The sequence below is a fragment of the Schistocerca cancellata genome, chromosome 5, assembly GCF_023864275.1.
Source record: "Schistocerca cancellata isolate TAMUIC-IGC-003103 chromosome 5, iqSchCanc2.1, whole genome shotgun sequence".
Lineage (NCBI taxonomy): Eukaryota > Metazoa > Arthropoda > Insecta > Orthoptera > Acrididae > Schistocerca > Schistocerca cancellata.
In genome coordinates this window covers 492,409,476-492,430,493 of record NC_064630.1, presented here as the reverse complement: position 1 = coordinate 492,430,493, position 21,018 = coordinate 492,409,476, and the positions used below count along the sequence as shown (strand labels likewise).

At 37.2% G+C, this 21,018-nt stretch overlaps 1 protein-coding gene across 1 annotated transcript in view; it reads right to left on the bottom strand.

The window, feature by feature from the left end:
- Positions 1 to 10,126: 10,126 nt before the first annotated feature.
- Positions 10,127 to 21,018, bottom strand: part of LOC126188310 (glutamyl-tRNA(Gln) amidotransferase subunit A, mitochondrial) — a 175,454-nt gene continuing 164,562 nt past the window's right edge. Inside the window, exon 10 of the transcript XR_007537850.1 lies at positions 10,127 to 12,240. The gene's annotated coding sequence lies outside the window, so the exon portion shown is untranslated. The remainder of the gene's footprint in view (positions 12,241 to 21,018) is intronic.

Below are 21,018 nucleotides of genomic sequence, written 5' to 3'. Positions count from 1 at the left end.
GTTGACCTCACTGCTAAGGTCAACTAGTATTCTTTTCTAAACTCTGGGTGGGTATCAATTAGTAATGTCATATCCTCTTCCTTCATTTTTGTTGAAATTCTTGAAAATTCTCATTATTATTATTATTATTATTATTATTATTATTATTATTATTATTATATCATCATCATCATCATCATCATCATCATCATCATCATCATCATCAAAGCTCTCTTCTTTCAGCAGGGCACCAAAATGGAGTGTTAAATGTGAATGGTTTTGGTGTGTTCCACTCCATGTATGATCTGTCAACTTGTTGATGTGTGCCAATTTTACTTTACAAATATTTTGTGGTCACCTTTCTCAAAGTTAACTGCTGTCATAGAACAGCTTTGCAGTACTACTAGACTGTGCTGTGCGACTTTTTCACCTTATGCAGTTGGAGCGGATGCTGAAAGAGAGTTCCAATCTATTCAAGCTACTAAATGGTGTAAACCATTTCACAAAAACTCTTGTATCGTAATCACAATGTCTTCACTGTAAAATCACTTTTACAAATATGGGTGGTGCAGATCTCTCAAAGTGGTTGCTCACAATAGATCATAACAAGTGTTACTGTATAGCTTCGACCTTCGATATAGGCCAAGAGAGAATGACAGCTCTCATCTGTGCATTTGTTCTCAGATCTACATTATCAGTAGTGCCCTTTTCTCTGTGACTTCCAAGGCATTGCCAAGGCACCACTGAGGTGTGGCACCAAAGCATAAGAGGGCCTCCACAGCAGGTGGAGACGAACATTTACTGTTGCACCTTGCTGATATGCTGAAGTGACTTCTTTTTCATCAATCTGCACATATAGCAAACCAGAGTGTGCACTATGGGATGTCCCACACTTAATAACTACCTAAATGACATTTTCAGTTTCGATGAACATCTTCCATCAGCCTAACTGCTTTGAAGTAGAACACGTTATTGTGCAAAATTGCCATGTTACACCACCCAGCCTGCACCTGCCTTATTTGGAATCAAAATTATCTTCTTTGTTAAGTCCGAGGGTATTTCGCCTGACTTGATTACCTTGCACACCAGGTGGAATAATTTTGTCACGGCTATCACAAGCATCTAAATAAGTCTGAAGTAATGTCATTTACTCGAAGGGCTTTGTTTCCATTTCAGTCTTCCAGTGCTCTGTTAAATTCTTCTCGAAGTATCATATCTCCCACCTCATATTTGTCTTCTCTTTCTGTATATCCTGAAGTATGTTAGGTCTCTATATATTCTTATCACTTTTCAGCTTTCCATACTTTGTTTAGTACTGGCTTCCCACCCGAGTTTTTGGTATTCATTCAGATGCTTTTCTTTTCTCCAAAGGTCTCTGTCTTTTCCTTAGTCATGCATGCCTTTTTTTGTTAATCTCATTTTTTAGACATCTGTCTTCCAGGCCAAGAGAAGTCTACTAGTATATAATGTAGGCCTTAATTTGAGGAAGAATTTTTTTGAGAATGGACTTTTGGAGCACAGCACTTTAGGGTAGTGAAACATGGACTGTGGGAAAACCTGAACAGAAGAAACTTGAAGCATTTGAGATGTATGCTACTAAATAAAGTTGAAAATTAGGTACATTGATAAGATAAGGAATAAGGAATAAGGAGGTTCTCCACAGAATTGGCAAGGAAATGAATATATGGAAAACACTGACAAGAAGGGACAGGATGGTAGGATATGTGTTACGACATCTACTGTGACATCAGGGTATAACCTCCATGGTGCTAGAGGGAGCCATAGAGCACAAAAGCAATAAAGAAAGGCACATATTGGAATACATCCAGTAAATAACTGAGGACATATATTGCAACTGCTGCTCTGAGATGAAAAGTTTGGCACAGGAGAGGAATGTGTGGCAGGCTGCTTCAAACCAATTAGAAGACTGGCGACTTCAGTGCCTGCTTCATTTTTATATTTTCTCCTTTCATCAATCAAATTCAATCTTTCTTGTGTTATTTGGGGATTTATACTGGACTTTGCCATTTTACCTGTATGACCCTCAGCTGTGTTTGCTATTTCACCTCTCAAAGCTACCAATTTGTCTTCTATTGTATTCCTTTGTCCCCATTGTAGTCCAACATTGTCTAATGCTCCCTCTGAAACTTTGAACAACATACATTTCTTTCAACTTGTTAGATCCCATCTCCTTCAATATCTGTCTTTTTGTAGTTTTTTTCAGTTTTCAAATGGCTCTGAGCACTATGGGACCTAACTGCTGAGGTCATCAGTCCCCTAGAACTTAGAACTACTTAAACCTAACTAACCTAAAGAGATCACATACACCCATGCCCGAGGCAGGATTCGAACCTGCGACCGTAGCGGTCACGCGGTTCCCGACTGTAGCGCCTAGAACCACTCCGGCCAGCTTTTTTCAGTTTTAACCTGCATCTTAATCAATAAATTATGGGAGTCCACAACTGTTCTTGGAAATGTTATACTATTTAACATGCTTTTAAAAATCTACGTTTTACCATTAATAGTCAATCTGACACCTTCTAGGGTCCCCAGGTCACTTTCATATATATAACCTTGTTTTATGGTTCTTAGAACAAGTGTTAGCAACGATTGAATTGTGTGCTGAACAAGGTTCTACCAGGTGGCTTCATATTTCTTTCCTTTCCCCCATGCCAACTCAAATGAAAACAAACCAATTGCAAAAAAACAGTAAACTGTTTGCAGTTTCGAAAGTAATTGCCATAACTGTTAATACTTTCCTCCAACTGAGATATGACAGTCAATGCATCCATAGAAAAAGGTTTGATGTTGCCCATGGAACAATGATTGTACCCATGAGTGCACCTCTTTGTCCAAAGCAAATAGACAACCGTGAATGTCTTTCTTCAGGGCTCCAAACACGAAAATCACATGGGGAGAGGTCTGGACTGTATGGAGAGTGTGTAATGTCTTCCCAGCAAAACCAGGGCAGAGTAGCTGAAACAACCTCGGCAACATGTGGGCTGACACTTACCTTTTTCTATCAGTAGCAGATAATTTAGGTTTGAACACCTCGTAAGTAGGTAGCCTCACAAAACAGATTTAATAAAGTTGTTCATAAAAACAGAAGTTCAAGTGATTACATTACATTGGTTGTATTCCATGAATGCCATGAAAAGTGGTATCTCGAATGTGAAAATAAGTTAAACGTGTACAATTAAGTGCAGTACAGTGAAATAACTTGACTTTACACAGCTATTTGTAATTATAAACTAATTTAAAACATTAAATTTAAGAATTTCTGTGAATATCTTCAAAGGAGTGATAGTTTCATAAGAAAAGTCTTTAATTCAGTCTTAAACTTCATCACACTACCTACATTGTACTGCTTCGAGAATTTCTGCGTAAATTCTAGAACCACTCAGCCTTCTACCGCCTCGAACACACGATATTTTAAATATAAGTGAGAGAGAGCCTATTTACTGCACATCACCTGTCTGTGTGTGCAGGTTTGAAGTTTATCGAGAGACGACTATAGACGTAGTGGTTGAATGGCACCTACAAGTGTTTTCCGGTTGCGCCATGGAAGCTGTAGTTAAAGAATAAGGCGTGTTTATGTATTCCGTGCTGTTTTATAACTCTGACAATTGTAGTGGGAAAAAAAAAAAAAGAACAGCTGAGATATTGTTAATTAACGCTCATTTTGGACTTGTAAAGGATAAGAAACGTATTCAGATTCATATTGGAAAATGACATGATTATCAAGTCAACCTTACCTTATATGTAAATCTACTTTGTTTCTACGCTTTGGAGATGTGAAGAGACTTACTTGATAGTATTTTTTTATGTGGAGACCGAAATTTGTAAAAGTTTGATGTTCAAATACACATCATTAAGTGAAGAAAGAGTCTTGAGAGATTTCTGGTCCTAGCAAATATACTTCAGAGAAGAAGAAAAAAGGGTGTTGCAGCAGCAAGCTAACCAGCAAAGAAAGTCAGTTGGCAATCTCAAGTAAGTTGTATCGTTAAAGAACTGGGAGTTTATACACATACTTCACCACTCTAAGTTTTCCAAAGCGTTATAATGTGGCGACCTGTGTGAAATGACATAAGACAACAGGAATTTTGAGACGAAAACGAGATAAGAAGATGGTATGTATTGCCATAGCAACCGAGCATAACAAGACAAAAGAACCAGTTCACAGAATTGGATTCTGCCTAAAAATTCAAATGGTGAAAATTAGTAAATGTGATAAAAGGGAAGACGTAAGAAAGCCATATGTTAAAAGAAAAGAGAGAAGATCTCGACATATCAGACTAAGAAGAGATAAGCCGAGAACAATTTGACTAAGATGATCCGGTGTGGGGAGTAGCTCTCACACGCATCGCGAGGATGTAGACATGGAAAACAACATCCAATGCTGCCGGCACCAGTTGCTGTTCATTAGTGCTGACCTGCTTCCACGTCTGCTCACCAACGTCGATGCAGAAACCTACATCCAACACCACTGGCACCAGTTGTTGCTCACCAGTGCTGATTCCACATCTGCCTAAACTCTACACCGGTTGAGTGTAAAACAGTACTTAACTGTTTGAGTGTAAAGCTGGATAAACTGTCGAGCGAAGTGTACTCGTGTAGTTGTTATACTTAGAGTGTAGTTTTTAAATGTTTACTAGATCCAAAGTGCAAAAGAATATGGATAACGTGAAACAAGTAGAGGAAACTCAAGAACCAGCTATGAGTATGAGAATCAGTAGAGAAATGCCAGACTGGTCTGTGTTAGTAAATTTAATTAAAGCCCAGAGTCTGAAGTTAGATTCAGTAAATGCTCAGTTAAATTCTAAACTAGAAGCCCAGAGTTTACAATTAAATGAAACTTGAAATTCTAGATTAAATGCTGAAAATGAAACTCTAAGGAAATAAATAGGTTTGGTACATTCTAGTTTAAATGCTCAAACTGACCAGAGTGAAATCTTGAATAGTCAAGCAACCAATGTACGTTTATTGAGTGCCAAGGTTGATGCACAGAGTAGAGAATTTGGTAATCTATGCGAAGGCATGGATACTTTAAAGACTGAATTTGACACTCTAAATGGTAAAGTTGAAAATTTGAAGTTAGATTTAAAGAAGGAACTGAGTAACTCTTTAAGCACTCAGGTAAATCAAATTTTTGCTGAATTCAACCAAAAACAGACTAATAATTTGCAGAATTTCCCAAAAAAGTTAGAATTGAATACCGAGGAAAAATATAATAGTGTAGAATTAGAGATTAATGAAAAGTTAGGATCATTGGAGGATGTATGTAATGCTCTGTTTAATGCTGTAAAGCAGGGATGGCATACTTTGAAAGAGAATGTTGATAAGCATAGCAAATTAATGCCCATCATTCAATCACAAATTACAGGTGTAAGTACTCGAGTAGACAGTATAGAAAGAAGCTTCAAAGAGAAGGTAGCAAGCTCTGATATCATAAATGTAAGTAGTCTGGAGGAACAGGCAGAAGAAATTATAGATCGGAAAGTCACTGAGAGAATAACATTCAGGAATGTATTGCCTATGGCTTCTTACGAATTTACTGATAACACCAGGAAGAGCATAGATGAACTCTGGAGAGAAGTCAAACTTATGCAGAAACAAGTAGAAAAAAAAGAGTAGCTTCACCTAACGTTGTGTTAACTAGTGAAGTGGTGACCGATTTGCAGAGGGGAGACTTTCAAAAGAAGTTTAAAGGAAAATACTGGTCTACCAGTGCACAGGAAAAGTTAATACCAGATCCATGGGACCCAGGTGGAGTCATATATCCCCCAGGGACGTTAACATTCTGAGTAAACGGGCAGAGTGACGACCATTGGACCGTGAGTTGTTTTTGGTGTTTCTTCCAAAATAGTTTTCCTGCACTGAATTCCCTTCAAATCTTAAACTGTTCTGTCATCTATTTCTGAATTCTTAAACTATCCTATAATCTGGTTATCTAGGAAACTGGATATGACTATGGCTTAAGAGAATCACAGATAAAAGGTGATCTCTAGATGAAATAAACTGAATTGGGATATTATGTTTCTGGAAAAATATAATATTAGGTGAATATCTGAACAACTGTTATACCATAGTATATAGATTTTCTATTTTGTATAGCATATTCTATACCTTTTATAAGATGTGATGTAGATGGGAGGGTTTGTATCAGTTTTGGAAAGGTGTGGGTATTGTGGATAACAGCATGGTTTACAAGGACACACAAATCATGACTAACACAAAACACACACACTTTTCAAACAACCCTCGCAAACAAGTGTGCCTGATTCTTAACCATTTGCCGTTTCCATAGGGTTGCTAAGACTTCCTTCGGGGACCTCAAGGGTGAAGGTGAGGATGTCTGTTCTGTAGGAGACAGTTTAACACCAAACCTTCTCCGGGTTCTCACTCAAGAACCTGCGAGGCAGGGATCCTGGGGAAGGGGTGTGGGAAGGGTTTCCTGTATTTGGGGCTATCTTCTTTCTCTTCTTTGATCTTAGCAACCATTCCTCTTTATTTCCTTTCATACTTCTCATTTGAGGACCCATCTATTTTTTCCCTCTTTCCATATTCATCTACTTCTATCGCAGAAGTCCTTCCTAGTTTCCAATAACCTACATCTTATCTTCAGATAAGAACTATTAATTATGATGATTCTATAATAAGTGTACATAAGAAGGAGGCATGAGTAATGAAAGATAAAATAAGCCAAAGAGGAGTAAATTGTGATAGTCATTAAGGAATGTTAGTCTAACAAATATGCTGATGAATTTTAGGAATTTTGGGACTCGTATAGCCTAAGTAAACATATTATCGACTGAATAGTACATCCAGACAGGGTATCTATTACAGGTATAGAAGTTGATGAGTAGAGGGGGGGCTCTATGGAGTTGATGAGGTATTAAGAAGTGAATGCGAAGTGTAGAATAGATTTATAGCTTTACCTGAAAATACTTAACTACAGTATACATAGGAATGTATATTGGGGGTAATGTACCATGAGGCCTACTCAGAAAGGATAAGGAGGGGGCGTACCTGGCATTTGCTAAATATATAGGACAGGCATTCCTACATGGATATAGGACGACCTGTAGCCTAATGAATAGGGAAGTTTTCTAAAGAGGCGTACCTACCAAAATGGAAAGAGGAAGTGAACTCATATGGTCAACCCACAAGTAAAGTATAGGTACTGACCCTAGCAGGAGGGACATGACAGAAGTCACATGTTTTATAGGATTATTCTGGTAAGTTTGAATTCTATGTAACACTAACATTATCACATTTCAGGTAAGTTTAGGAGTGTCAAAAGGAGCACTTATTTTGCCAAGAGTTCCATCAAACTACAGTCTATAAATAATGAGACTATTCCGTACTAAAGAAATAGTACAAAGAATTAGAATAAAGTACTCAAGTGTCATGAACACCTTAAGTTTGTGATTGGAGTTAAAGAAAGAGTCCTCACAATTCCTAAGTAATAATGAGGAGGAATGAAATCATAAATAAATGCTTAAGTTCTAAAAAACAAGGTAGAGTAAGGAATCAGTAAAAAGACAACAAGTGGAAGCTTCCTCTATAGAGTGCAAATATTTATTGGAGGGGGAGGGGTAGAAGAAGAAGAAGAAGAAGAAGAAGAAGAAGAAGAAACATGTATATAAAACTATGTAATAAATGAATACTTTTAAAACGTGAATTATTATTATTATGTATGATATTCATGTACATAATGATTATGGATAAAATATCGTGTGTTCGATCTGAGGAGGGGGATATGCAGCGTTTCAAGAATTTCCGCGTAAATTATAGAACCACTCGGCCTTCTACCATCTTGCACAAACGATATTTTAAGTATAAGTGAGAGAGAGCCTATTTACTGTGCATCAACTGTCTGTGTGTGCAGGTTTGAAGTTTATCGTGAGACAACTATCGACGTGGCGATCGAACGGCACCCACAAGTGTTTGCCAGCCGTAGTGAAAGAACAAGGACTGTTTATGTATTCTGAGCTGTTTTATAACTTTGACGATTGTAGTGGAAAAAAAAGAACAGTTGCGATATTGTTAATTAATGCTCGTTTTGGACTTTGAAAGGATAAGAAATGTATTCAGATTCACATTGAAAAAAAAACCTGGTTATCAATCCAACCTTACCTTATATGTAAATCTACTTTGTTTCTATGCTTTGGAGACATGAAGAGACTTACTTGATAGTATTTGTTTATGTGGAGACTGAGATTTGTTAGAGTTTGATGTTCAAATATACAGCGTTAAGTGAAGAAAAAAAAACTGCGTACGTCTGCTTATTTTATAAGTAGAAGGAGTCTTGATAAATTCCTGGTCCTAGTAAATATACTTCGGAGAAGAAGAGAAAAGGAGGTTGCAGCAGCAAGCTAACCAGCAAGGAAAGTCGGATGACACTCTCAAGTCAGTCATATCGTTAAGGAACGGGGAGTGTATACACATACTTCATCACTCTAACTCGTCTAAAGCCTTAGAACATGTGTACCTATGACTCCTTTCTTTACTAATGTTAACCTCTTGAAGCCTTTATAGATCCTGTTTTTAGTTCTAGTGTTATATTGTGATATCTCATCATTATTTGGCGTGACTGGTCAATTTGATGTCCTCTAAATGGCTCTGATCTCCATACAAGGATGTGTTTCCACCCAGTACTTTGAAAAAAATAATGACAAAGGGTATCTCCCCCATGAACCATGGAAAATGACAGGTACGGATGGCTTACGTGTCCCTCACCAATACAGACAGCCATCTCATAGATACTATCACAGTGGAGGGGAAGAGGCCAAACTAACCATGGTGGCTTTTTCGTGGTTGCAGGGGCAGCAGTCTGGATGAGTAACTGATCTGGCCAACTAACTTTACCCAACATGGCTTTGCTGTATTGATACTGTGAACAGCTGAAAGTGAGGGAAAACCACAACTGTCTTCTTCCCCCCTGAGGGCATGCAGCTGTAAAGATGAGTTAAGGCTGATGGCATTCTCTTGAGTAAAATATTCCAGAGGTGAATTAGTTCCCCTGGACTTCCAGATAGAGACTACTCAGGATGGAAAACAAAATTGGCATTCTATAGGTCAGAGCGTGGAACGTTCAATCCCTTACACATGTAGGTAAGTAAGAGAATTTAAAAAGGAAATGGATAGGTTCAAGTTAGATATAGCAGGAATTCGTGAAGAACTCTAATGATCTGACAACTCAGACTGTGTGAAGTGCAAGTGCAAACTCCCACTTCTCTTATACGAATCGACTTACTTGGTGTACACAGCTGATCTTCTTCTCTGGATAGCCAGCTTCTGGAATTTCTATAAACTACTTCTCTGAAGAAATATGCTAGTTACAGGAACCTTAAAGACACTCTCTCTCTACTTGCGAAATAATTAGGTACTCGAAGGATACTTTTCACCAACTATCAGTATATTTGAGCTTCATAAAGAACAAAATTCACTTTGCATATAAACATTTGACTTCTTGTCAGTCACTCGTATCGTCTCACATTAGAAACTGATTTAAGTACATTTTAGAAAAGAGTTGGCTTAACAACCATAACTCAATTACAAACAAATCATAAAAACCCGTCTTGCCTCCAGCAAGTCCAAGATAAGAGCTTTTTCAGAATTCCGAATCTCAAATGTTCGTGTTATTTATAACAATGGTCACTGATACGATTAACACAGGATAACCTAGAAGTTCCATAGTTCTTCCCTTCTATTTCACTACGACTCTCACATCTAAAATATCGTGTGTTCGAGACAGTAGAATGCCGAGTGGTTCTAGAATTTATGCCGAAATTCTCGAAACACTACAGAACCAGGTGAGTAGAGGGTTATAAATACAAAATAACTCACCAGTAATGCAGGCATAGGCACAATAATGAATAAGAAAATAACGATGCAGGTAAGCTCCTATGAACAGCATTGCCAAGACAGGCACAAAGCCACTACCCACCACAGAAGTACAAGATTATATGCCACCTAAAATCCACAGATGATGATGACATTGAAAGAATGTATGTGGGATAAAGGAAATAATTCAGACAGTTTAGGGGAATTAAAATTTAATTTTTATGGAATAGTGGAATTTGGTAGAAGGAAAAGTGAGGAAAAATGTAAAGGGGCATCAAATGAAAACAAGACAGATGGGAAAAAGCAAGTACACTGTTTATTATTGTTAAGGAGACAGTCACAATTGGTCACACCACACATGCCTGCAAGAATAAATGATTTGAGGCAGATGTCTAATTCTTACACGCATGTTTGAAAGAACAAACTCTATTGACAATCCACAGCTGTACAAAATAATTCAAAATTAATTCCCTGAATGGGAATTCCTTGACATCACCTGTATATGGTTTAGATCTACTACCCAACAGTGAAATTTAAAAATTTGTGCCAGACTGGGCCTCGAACCCTGATATCCCACTTATCACGAGCAGTCACCTTAACCACTGCGGCTATCCACGCTTGCTCCCTGGATCAACCCAGAACCTTCACGCATCACACTGTCTGTATCCTTATATGGTAGTCCACTGAAGTCATTACCTAATGCTCACAACATTAACTGGAATTCCACAATGGGGAGAATGTGTCAACGAGGAATCTGAAGCAAAACTAGGCTGTGACAGACCAGGAACTGCTTCTGCTATTTAATACATCCTCACATGACGATCCCGACCACAGCACAGTGAAATGAAAAACAGTATTCAGCAATGGCTACTGCCAAACCCATCATTATTAAAAGTGGATGTATGATGTAGCAGAATGGGAAAGTACATAATGAACAGATCAATACCAGGCACTAGGAGACTGTGATAGTCTTATAGCTCGCTGGATATGTGAAGCATATCTAGTTTTCTACACTTTGTAACACTGTTGTTCGGATAAAACAATGTTTGGTATGTATCTGGTAAACCTATTTTGTATTTTCAGTGCATTAGGATGGATGCTGTACTGTCAAGACTTGTTAGTTGTCATGTGAAGTAAACAAACACTGTGACTGGTATACTTACAAATTTTGTGTCGGCATTCAGAATGTATTAATAGCATACAACAAAACTACAGCAAAAACATGGTAGGAACAAAACACTATTAGATAATATTGAAGTACTTAAAATTTTCAGCTGAAGCATTGTTTGAACAAATAAGACATCAAATTTGTGCAAGTTAGTAAATGTATTTCTGTTAAATTATAATCACACATGGAAGTCCATACAAAAACAAATCTGAAATTATTTATCAGCTGTCCAGGAATGTGAAACTATACTTATAATTTATGAAATGTCCTCAAATAAAAATGCATGAACTTGACCTTCATTATAGTAACTTTATATAAGTATCAGTGGTGGTATCCACACATGTTTGTACCAGATTATGCGATGTCAAGACCGAGTTTCGTTATGCTGAAATTTTTGTAATAAATATTTTGAAGTTAAATTTTTTAATTCACATAAATCTTTTTGTAGTTAGCATGTCACAAATTGCTTGACATTGCAATGAAGGGAACCTTAGTGGAGGAGCTACAAGACAAAACAATTTACATAATTCACTATTTCGACGACAGGTACCCAGAGAAGTATTTGATTGTTCCCTTAAACCTGGAAGTATTTTGAGTCTCCTGATGTCAACCTAGTGAATCCAGTGTTCAATAAATAGTTCACAAATAATACATACGTACATTTAAATGTGTTTGGCTATTAACACTGACAAAATATATAACAAACACTTTGTGAAATTTACTATCATACATGTTTGCAAGGGAACACCAGAGTTACATCACAATTTTATGTTGGAAATTATTTGGTGTGATTTCAGGACTGTTAAGTGTGTGTGTGTGTGTGTGTGTGTGATTATCCTGGTTAGAATACATCAAGAGCGGAGAAATTCTTCATAGTTTGTGTGTACACTCATTTATTTCACAGAGAATAATTTAAATTTCCTTCACACAGCTCTGGGGAATTCTAAAGAGGGAAGTGAAGAACGTTGGGTGTTCAGTGTACCAGAAGCTGACAGCTGGTCAGATATGTGACAGGAGCAGCCAAACAATACCATTGCTGGATAAGCAGTGCTAACATTGCAGATGCTCAGTTACACAGCCGCTGAGCCAAGTTAAGACCAGGTGGTACATGGGTCGAACTTCTTGATGTCGAAGACTGTTGGCACCAGCCAGGGAGGCCATATTCCTCTTGAGAAACACAGTGAGCGAGTCCCACTGTTGCTCCCAAAGCCTCACCAACACCAGACAGTTCCATGAAAATGTATCTGCCACATATATACATTTACATTTCTCTACAGCAACTCAGTAAGCTACCAGTATACACAAATCGAAGATTCAAAATTAAAATGTGAAGTCAACCACCCTTCACAATGCAAAAGCACTAACTATGGCACATTTTGAAGGAGAAAGCCTTTGCCAACAGAATTATCCACAAGAATCTCACAAAAGTGATAAAGATGAAAACATAAATAAAAAATAATAAAAATTAATGGTAACTTCCCTCATAACCAGGTTTCCTTAAAATGTGCTTATCATTTATTCATTCAATGATGGCCCACAGACCTCCAGGAAAGACACACAGATGCAAACACATAAGCAGCGTGAGTGATCACTTTATATGCACAAAAAAGGGATCACAGAGACACCAACGAACATAGATCATTTGTATCCCCACAAATCTCATTGCACAAAGTTTGGCAACAGTATTACTATAATTAAAGTAGCTAACTGAAGACTGATATTATAAGACATCTACATTTTTTTTAAAAGTTGTTTGCATCTCCTAAGATCTATTCATTTAATTTTCATTTCTCCCGCTATGCACTGTAATCTCTAATAGATCCAATTTTCTACCCCTATCCTATTTGTGTGAAATTGTGAGGCCTTTTTCAGTTCCCAACAAAGGATGGCCAGTTTCATGGCTGTGTATGGCTATGGTGGACATTTCTATACTGTTAAGCTGAGAAGTGTCTGTGTAATCCTTGTACCTTGACTAAGTGCCTATCCATCTGACTGATGAACATCACATTACAACTGTTAAAGATGTACAGCATTTATCAACATACTATTCTAAATTATTCCTTATTATGTTTTCATGGTTTCTGTTAGCTCTGGCTAGTTGTCTGATAATATTTAGCTCAGTCACTGTCTCCTGTTTACCCACCAGGACTTTATGTTCTATCTACTAAGCCCTGAAGGGTGGAAAGTTTTTTGGTCATTTGGATGACATGAGTTATGATATAATAAAATATCCATTGTCATCGGGTCCTTTAGACTTTGAAGGCAATCCTACCATTTGATGTTTAGATCAAGAAATGCATGTCATCATTTTTTTATTGTTCAACAGTGAGTTAATTTTCTCATGGAAATCATTAAACTCATTTAAAATTAGCATTTTTATTTTCACAGTCCACCTTGATCACATAGATTTCTTTACACTTTATGACCGGTTTCGACTCATCGCCATCTTCAGCTCTGTTGTAAATATAAATATTGTTTAAGCAACCAGGTTCAATTAATTAAGATTAAATCTATAGAAGTCTTAGTGATGCACAAAATATAAAATATTTATAGCCATATACGGCAGTTATACATACCGTTAAAATATTCTGATCCAAATCATCGTCAAGGTAAACATGTGCGTGCTGATACTCAGATCGTGTCAGTACTTATACAAAAACCTACTGGCAGCAGAAGGCACTTTAGCCAGAGTACATAGTAAACCAGTGTCGCCAATATAAAGATTAAAATGCTGTATGCATTGTCTGTTAGTAGGAATTGTTTTTGTGGTCAGATTCATGTGAGGGAACAAAACTGTAATATAAAAAAGGTTTTAATCTTAAAAGCAATTCTAGAAGAGCATAGTTCTTTGGAGGCAACTACACTGAAATATCTTATCTCAGGCCATTCTTTTTTGCCTAATGATAGTGAATTTGATGATGTAGAATGTGCTCTGAAGATGCAGGATAGACTCTATATTCCAGAAGATTACATCTGTGTAATGCAGAGAGCAAGGAAAAAGAATCCCCTACAGCTCCATAGGATGCAAAAACTTGACTTCAAAGGAACCACACAACTTAAAGAGTATTGTTAATAGGAAGAGCACACCCTTCTCTGTATTTATGAATACAGACTCAGATTAGAATTTTGTTGAAGTTGATGTCAAGAAAAGAAGAGCTGGTCGCTCAAAGACTGGAGTAAACTTCTCATCGCTCCTGTTACCTTTTTGGCCTAATGGAAAGCCTATATCACAGCCAAAATTGGATGACATCGCATCTCTTATGCATCTCATTCCGAGTGATGCTACCATGTTTACAGTAATCTTTCAGTAGATTGTGGTATTGTGGATGATATTGATGGGGAGCTGGACTTCATCTTGGAAAAACATCAGATTCATTGTGCAAAAGTATTATTTTTCTTGCCATTGCATTGTATTATGTTCATATTGTTTGGTAAATAATTGAAGTTTAATATATTAATACATGCAAACATCACTACTGTCAGGTTTTTCAAGCTCCTGATGCACAATACCCAGTCCCTCAAAATACAACACAGAAGATCCAAGTGCCATTTTAACTTATTGAAGTGAGGGTCAATCAAAACCAAGTGGTCCAGCAATGGTTGCTTGCCTATTTCAGAAAATTTTTATATTTGCTGGGTGAATTACCCAATGTTTAGTAGTCACAAAACTATTTTTTTTAAAAATTTGTTTGTTATTTTGAAATGGTGGCCATATTTGTTCCAGGTTGCATGCATTTTTCTGTATTTGCAAGCATCTACGTTTTTTACAATTATTCAGTAGTGGATTGTCCTAAGCCTTTCAGATAAAATGCATTTAGTTAAAAACACTCTGGAATTCAAATCAACATGATTATCACTTAGCTGAATGTATTCTTTAATATATTTTTAATAGTTCAAAGTTATCAGCCACAAATTAAAAAAAAACTCAATTTCTGAACAGTAGTTTTCCAAAGAAAGATTAATTTCTCAGCTTTAATATTTTCTCTGCTATTACATTGTACAGTACAATTACTTTTTATAGAATATCAATAGTGAGCAGCTTATAGTTTTAAAAAATACACTATTTTAAAAAATGGATTTTTTAAAATTCTTCCATTTTGTGGCCTGCAACATCTTTGTTGGGGGACAAGTTAAAAATCTGAAAATTTCACAGTTAATAGACCTTTATGATATCAAACTTCAGTATAAATTTGTGTTTTGCCAGCATAACAAGGCGAGAGAACCATTATTAGAAACTGGACTAAGCCTAAAAATCAAATGGAGAAAATCAGTAAATGTAACAAAAGGAGACGTAAGAAAGTCATAACATTAAAAGAAAAGAGAGATCTCGACACATTAGACTAAGAAGAGATAAGCCGAGAAAAATTTGACTAAGAAGATCCGGTGTGGGGAGTAGACAGCTCTCACAGGCATCGCGAGGACGCAGACGTGAAAAACAACATCCGATGCCGCCGGCACCAGTTGCTGTTCATCAGTGCCGACCTGCTTCCACATCCGCTCACTGACATCGATGCGAGAACCTACATCCAAAGCTACCAGCACCAGTTGTTGCTCACCGGTGCTGATTCCACATCCGCTCGCTGACGCAGCCTAAACTCTAAGCCGGGTGAGTATAAAACAGTACTTTATTGTCTGAGTGTAAAGTTGGATAAACTGTTGAGTGAATTGTATAGGTGTAGGTATTATACTCAGAGTGAAGTTTTTAAATTCCTGCTAGATCTAAAGCTCATAAGAATATGGATAACGTGAAACAAATCAAAGAAACTATAGAACGAGCTATGGCTATGTGAGTCAGTAGAGAAATGCAAGACTGATATGAATTAGTAAGTTTAATCAAAGCCCAGAGGGCAGATTCAGAGACTTTAAGGAAAGAATTAGGCTTAATAAGTTCTCATTTAAATGAAAACTAGAAGCCCAGAGTTTACAATTAAATGAAACTTTAAATTCTCGATTAAATGCTCAGAATGAAACTCTAAGGAAAGAAATAACTTTGGAACATTCTAGTTTAAATGACCAGAGTGAAACTTTGAATAGTCAAGCAACAAATATAGGTTTACTAAAGGCTGAATTTGACACACTAAACAGTAAAGTTGAAAATTTGACATTAGATTTAAAGAAAGAATTAACAAGTTCCTTGAACATTCACGTAAACCAACTGTTCACTGACCTTAGTAACAAGCAGAATGATACTTTCCAAGATTTAGCAAAAAGGCTACAAGACTTAAGATTTTCTACTTTGTATAGAATATTTTATACTATTTATGAGATGTGATGTAGATGGGAGGGTTTGTATCAGTTTTTAAAGGAGTGGGTATTTTGGATAAAAGCATGGTTTACGAAAACACACAAATCATGACTAACACAAGACACACACCACACCCTTTAGATGAACCTCACGAACAAGTGTGCCTGATTCTTCATCACTTGCCATTTCCATAGGGTTGCTAAGATTTCCTTCGGGGGATCTCAAGGGTGAAGGTAGGAATGTCCATTCTGTAGGAGACGATTTAACACCAAGCCTCCTCCGGCTTCTCACTCAATACTTGCGAGGTAAGGATCCTGATAAAAGGGGTGTGGGAAGGGATTCTTGTTTTGGGGCTATCTTCTTTCTCTTCTTCGATCTTGGTAACCATTTCTATTTATTTCCTTTCTTACTCCTCATTTGAGTATGTATCTATCTTTCCCTCTTTCCATATTCATCTAATTCTATCGCAGAAGTCCTTCCTGGATTCCAATAACCTACATCTTATCTCCGATAAGAAGGCCGAAGAATCAGACTATACGAACACACATCTACATACACACAAAGAGAGACGGATACACAAACAATGAGGTAACAGATGAGAAAGCTGTGAGAACCGCCAAGTGTTGTTGGGGGAAAGATATGTGTACATCAGGAAATATGCACACATCATTTTTTTTTGTATGCTGGTTCTACATCGCCTATTTATATATATAAAAAAACAATCTCTCTCTCTCTGTCACACACACACACACACACACACACACACACACACACACACACAAACACACAAGAACTATGACAATTTCATATCGCCTATATACCGCATATACACATAAAAACACCTGTGACGATTTCACATTGAGCGAGTATACATAAGAAGGAGGCATGAATAAGGAATGAGAAAGCAAGGAAGATTGAAGTACTCATGACGTTTATTTAAGAAAAGTCAGTGTAGCAAATACTCTGACAAATTGAGGAGTTGTAGGGTAGTAGGACTTGAATAGCGTATGTAACCATATTGCCTACTGAATAGTATACAGATATGGAATCTATTAACCGTATAGAAGTTGAAAAGTAGTGGAGGACTCCAGGGATTAGATGAAGTAATAATAAGAAAATGCGAAGTGTAGAATAGATTTTTTATCTTTACTAGAAAATATTTAATTATAGTATACATAGAAATGTATACGGGGCTTAATGAACCATGAGGCCTACTCAGAAATAAGAAGGGGGCGTACCCGGCACTTACTGAATATAAAGGGCAGGCGTAACTGCATGGAGATGGGATGACTTGTGGCCTAATGAATAGGGATGTTGTAAAAAGGGGAGTACCTGCCAGAATAGATAGAGAAAGTGCACTCATATGGTCAACCCACAGGCAAGGTATAGGTACTGATGCTAGGGGAAAAGGACAGTATCATGACAGAAGTCACACATTTTATAGGGATTATTCTGGTTGAATTCTATACACAACAAGCATTATTACGCGCTATGTAATTTTACAAGTGTCAGAAGGAATGCTTTTATTTTGCCCAGAGTTGCTCCAAACTACATAAAATATTAGAAGTAATACATACTTAGGAAAGGTAGTATTAAAGATGAAAACAGAAAATAGATTACTCAAGTGTCACAAACACCTTTATTTTACAATTGAAAATAAAAATAAAATCTCATGTTTCCGAAATGCTAGTCAGGCTTACTGGATCACTAATGAATACTCCGGTCTGGATAACAACGAATCACTCAATGTATACTGTTAAAATGTGAATTGTTATTATGTGTGATATTAATGTACATGATGATTATGTATAAAATATCGCGTGTTCGATCTAAGGAGGGGGATATGCAGCATTTCAAGAACTTCCGCGTAAATTCTAGAACCGCTTGGCCTTCTACTGTCTCGAACACGATATTTTAAATATAAGTGTGAGAGAGCCTACCTAATGCGTCCCCCCCCCCCCCCCCCCTCTCTCTCTCTCTCTCTCTCTCTCTCTCTCTCTCTCTCTCTCTCTCTCTGTGTGTGTGTGTGTGTGTGTGTGTGTGTGTGTGTGTGTGTAGTAAGAAGACTGTAGACACAGTGGTTGAATGGCACCGACAAGTGTTTGCCGGCCGTGTCATGGAAATTTAATGAAAGAACACGGCAGAGTCAAGGAACTTCTGTGTTATTCCATACTGTTTTACAACTTTGACTATGTAGAGAAAAAAGGAAGAATGGCCGGAATATTGTTAAATGGATGCTCGTTTTGGACTTTGAGAGGATAAGACATAATTCAGATTTAGGATGAGAATGGGCTTGGTTTTTAAGCCAACTTTCTCTTAGGTGTACATGAACTTTGTTTCTAACCTTTGGATACACGAGAAGACTTACTTGACAATGTTTGGTTATGTGGAGAATGATATTTGTAAAAGTTTGATGTTTAAATATACATCATTAAGTGAAGCAAAAGAAACTGTGTACATCTACTTATTTTTATAAGTAGAAACAGTCTTGAGAAATTCCTGTTCCTGGTAAATATACTTCAGAGAAGAAGAGAAAAGAAGTTTGCAGCAGCAAGCTAACCAGCAAAGAAAGTCGGCTGACAATCTCAAGTAAGTCGCATCGTTAAAGAAGTCAGAGTTTAGACACATACTTCACCACTTTTAAGTCATTCAAAGCATTAGAGTGCTCGCACCTACTCTTTTCAATCTATATATCTCTAACTTGCCTCAAACGCGATCCAAGAAAACTGGTTATGCTGACGACCTAGCACTAGCTACTTGCAGTAAAACCACAGATGAGGCCAGCAATACACTCACAGAGGACCTCTCCGTGGTGGGCAAATACTTTGCTGACAGGAGACTTACTCCTAACATGTATAAAACTGTAGTGTCCAGTTTTCACCTCAACAACTGACAAACAAATAAGCAGCCAGTAGTATATTTTAACAACCACCTCCTCCGCTACAATCCATACCTGAAATACCTGGGCATCACACTCGATAGAATGTTGTCGTGTAAAAGGCACTTTGAGAACACCGCAGCCAAGTTTATACTAGGAACAACATACTCCACAAACTATGTGGCACAACCTGGGGTGCAAACACATCCACACTTAGAACTTCAGCTCTTAGCCTGGTGTATTCTGTTGCTGAATACTGCTCCCCGGCTTGGCTAAGTAGTTGCCACACAAAGAAAGTCGACATCAAGCTGAATGAAACCATGAGAATAACCAGTGCTGGCTTCTTAATAAATAATAATAATAATAATAAATTCTTGAAATTATATAAACTATATAGCCGAGGGATGATGCTACTTCATACCCCACTTAGCAGTTAAGCTTTGATAGCTGATCTTTATATATTTTTATTAGCTGAATCCAAATCTAGCCTTAGTTTTTTTGCATCACCCATAGTTTTCGAGCAATATGCTTTTCATCACATAGAAAAAAATCCTATGCTACATGGTAAATGGTGAAATTAATGAAATGCTTTGTTACAACATAAGCATGGTTTGTATTTACAGTAAGCTAGTCGAAACGATATGTGTTAATAGAAGTTTCACTTGTCAGCTGGAATTGGTTTGTATTTTCTTTCTCTTTTTTCATTGAAGCTTCTTGTGTAGCTTTTCTATGATGAGTCGCTCGCTGAACTTCTCGGTGAAGTGACTAACAGTATTCCACCATCATGTTAGTGTACCAGTGGCCTTTTTATCGTTTTTCCATCATTTTAATGGTCTGGTGAAAACACTCTCCTTGCTTCTCACTAACATCTCCCATATTGTCCAGGAAGTAATCAAGGTGACTGTTCAAAAAGTGAACTTTTAGGATCATTAAACATCCTAAGGTTGTAAACTTCTTTAACAGTGTAGCTATAACAGAAACTATTCTGGGTCTTTTTCATGTCCTAAGAACTTTGTAACAACTTGCTAGAATGATACCCATACTTCTTTCTCATTTAAGGTAATTGTGGATTCAAAGTTAATATCAAACATCAATTTTCTAATGTCAGGTCTGACAAAGATGCCTTCTTTTAGTTTAGCTTCCGAAAGGTGTGGAAACGTTTGGCAGAGATACTTAAAACATGGTTATCTTTTGGCAAAGCCTTTACAAACTGTTTCATTAGGCTTAACTTTACATGTAGAGGTGGTAGGAGTATGTTTTTTGGATCTACAAGGTTTTTGCGTAGAATGTTCTTCTCACCAGGTTTTAAAGACTCCCTCACAGGCCAGTTCTTTCTGCACCAGTGTTGATCCCTAGCCCTACTGTCCCATTCACACAATAAATATGGAAATTTGGTAAAGCCACCTCACTGACCAAGGAGCGTGCATGTTACTTTTAGATCACCACATATCATCCAACCATGAGCAGAATAGCCCATTTTATTTAGCACTATGTCTAGGTTTTCATAGCTTTCTTTCATATGCACAGAATGTCCAACTGGTATAGATGCATACATGTTACCATTGTGTAATAAAACAGCCTTTAAACTAGTTTTGGATGAATCCTTTTTGTATTCAATACCAAACTCATTCATCAGATCGGGAATGCCTGAGCGGTACTCTACATCATGTTCTAGTTGAAAAAACTTTGAAAATTGCTGCTCTCTCTTTTTATACATGTATATGCTGGTTCCAACTGCCAATAAGTTCTTTTCTTTTAATCTAGAGCCACGCATTTCAGCTTTTTCTTTCGTTAAGCCCAGATCCCTAACCAAATCGTTATGCTCGGTCCGAGTAGACAATTTGGGCTCTAGACTTTCTGTATTACAATGGAATTGATCATTATCTGGTTCATCTAAAT